Raw genomic sequence first — 2516 nt, forward strand, 5'->3', positions numbered from 1 at the left:
ATTATAAAAATAATATTGTATAATTATTATAATCATATTATTATTATGAAAGCTTATTATTATGAAAGTGATATTACCAGAGGCCTAAGCTAAGTGTTACTACCAGAGCCCTAAACTTTCCAATGAAACGACAACGTCTGATAAAAATTGTAATAACCCAAACATATAAAATCAGTTCAAATTATTCTAAGGGTGCACAGTAAATAAAAATCGTTGATTGATAAAATGTGCTGCTATAGACTGAATGTTTATTTCCCCCCTCAAGCATACGTTGGAATTCTAACCCCGATGTGGTGGAGTTAGGAGGAGGGGCCTTTGGTAAGTGAATGGGTCGCCTTTGGAAGATGATTAGGCTCCATCCACCCTCATGAATGGAATAAGTGCCCTTGTAAGAGACTCCAGAAAGCTCTCTCCTCTTCCACCAGGTGAAGAAAAAGTAGAAAGATGGTCACCTGTGAAGGAGGAAGCGGGTTCTCACCAGATACCAGTTTCAAAGCATGTTGGCCTCGCACTTGCTAACCTTGAGAATTGTGGCAAATACATTTATGTTTTATCGGAACCACGCAGTCTATTCTCTTACAGCAGCTAAAACATCAAGTCTCAGTAAGGCCAGTGAGGTCCCACAATACTTGAGAGACGAGCGTCACCCTCTCATTTCAGCTCAGGATGACAGAAGCTTGATCTTGGGCTGAACTGAGAAGCAGAGGGTCCTTCATCTCCCCAAGATCACAGTTGAGGCCATGGTGTCAGATCTCTGTGGCTGAGAGTGAATTCCAGTCTGTGATTTAATGGATGCCTTTCTTCACCCAGCTGCACTTCCGAGACAGAGATTCTGTGCTTTGTGTTATAGGCCAGGAACAGAGGAACCCCAGTTATTCTCACCCAGCTCACCTGTAGGGCAGAGGATCTGGAGAGCTTTCTGGGTGAGGCACAAAGAGACGGGATGAGTCCACACCTCCCCTGCAGTTTCCTGTACTGAAAGCAGGGGTGTCCCTCTGACATACATGCACCCTTTCTTCCGCACCAAGGCCAAGGCTGTTATATTTTCACGGTGGCAGAGGGAGGGCATAAAAAGAGAGATGCAGAACTCTCTCTAATGGATGTGACTTTATTTGCAGTAAAAGGAGAATAATTTCAACCCTAGGTTTTTTCTAAAATATTATAAATATTTATGGTAAGTTATTAATAGAAAGCTGATGGCTTCATGAGAGCAATACATTAAACAAGAATCCACTCAGCTTAGCAGACAGAAGGAGAAAAACCATAATTTAAGAATAATCAGCTGGGCACTGTGGCAGTGCCTGTGGTTTCATCCACTTGGGAGTCTGAGGTGAGAATAACGCTTGAGCCCAGAATTTCAAGGTCAACCTGAAAATGTAGCTAGACCCCATTTATTGAAATAATGTATTTAGGGTCAGGACAAAATTCAAAAACTGCCCCTGAAATGAGGCCCAAATTTAATTGTGTAATACTGTGGATTAATGTGTGACACAACAGCGTCACCATGCCTGCCGTGAGCACAGTGTAACATCTGGATGACACATGAAGAGATACAGACACCCAAACAGAGACCCCAGATAGTGAAGCTGTCAAAGGCAGCACTGCCGAGCGTCAGGTTTTATGGAAACTGTGTGTACCTCCGGAACTGCACTGCGAATGAAGACATCGAGCCTTTAATAGTGTGGGGGAAAGAGACGTCAGCGAAACACACAAACCAAGGGACTTAAGAAGTAAATATGGAGATTGTTTTTACCAATACACCAGAGTGTTTTGGGTGATCAGTATTCAGAGATTCTGAATTATGATACCTAACAGTCATTCAGAAAACAATTATGAGATACACAAAGAAAAAAAATGCCACCAATGTACAGGAAAATTTCCAGAAAACACAAACTGTCTTTGAGTTGGTACAGATTTTGGACTTAACAAACAGAGACTTCAAAACAGCTATTATAAAAATGCACAAATCACAAAGGAATATTATGCCGAGAAAAGTTAAGGAAGGTATGATGACAGTATCTCACCAAAGAGTTAATATCAATAATGGGAGAGGGTTTTGAAAGAAAGTTATAGACACTCTAAAGTTAAAAATACGTAACTTTAAACTATATGTCAGAGTGGATAAGCAGTATATTTGAACCTAAAAAGAAAAAAAATTAGCACACTCAGATATATATTAGTAGACATTCTGTGTTCAAAGAACAGTGAAAACTGCAATAAAATGAAACAAGCTTAAAATGTATTTAAAAGGGAAGTGGAACATGGAAGTTTAGAAAATGTACAGCCTGGTTCTATGGTAAAGAAATAATCCAGTTACACTGTGAAGCAACCACTTGCTAGAAAGATTAGCTTGACTAAAAATGAGCTGATGGCATTAATCTACAACAATGGGAAAATAGCCTTGAAGTCAATTCAGAAATCTTTTATTATTATTATTATTATTATTATTATTATTATACTTTAAGTTCTAGGGTACATGTGCATAACGTGCTGGTTTGTTACATATGTATACTTGT

Source organism: Colobus angolensis, unplaced genomic scaffold (assembly GCF_000951035.1).
Source record: "Colobus angolensis palliatus isolate OR3802 unplaced genomic scaffold, Cang.pa_1.0 Scaffold519, whole genome shotgun sequence".
In the NCBI taxonomy this organism is placed as follows: Eukaryota; Metazoa; Chordata; class Mammalia; order Primates; family Cercopithecidae; genus Colobus; species Colobus angolensis.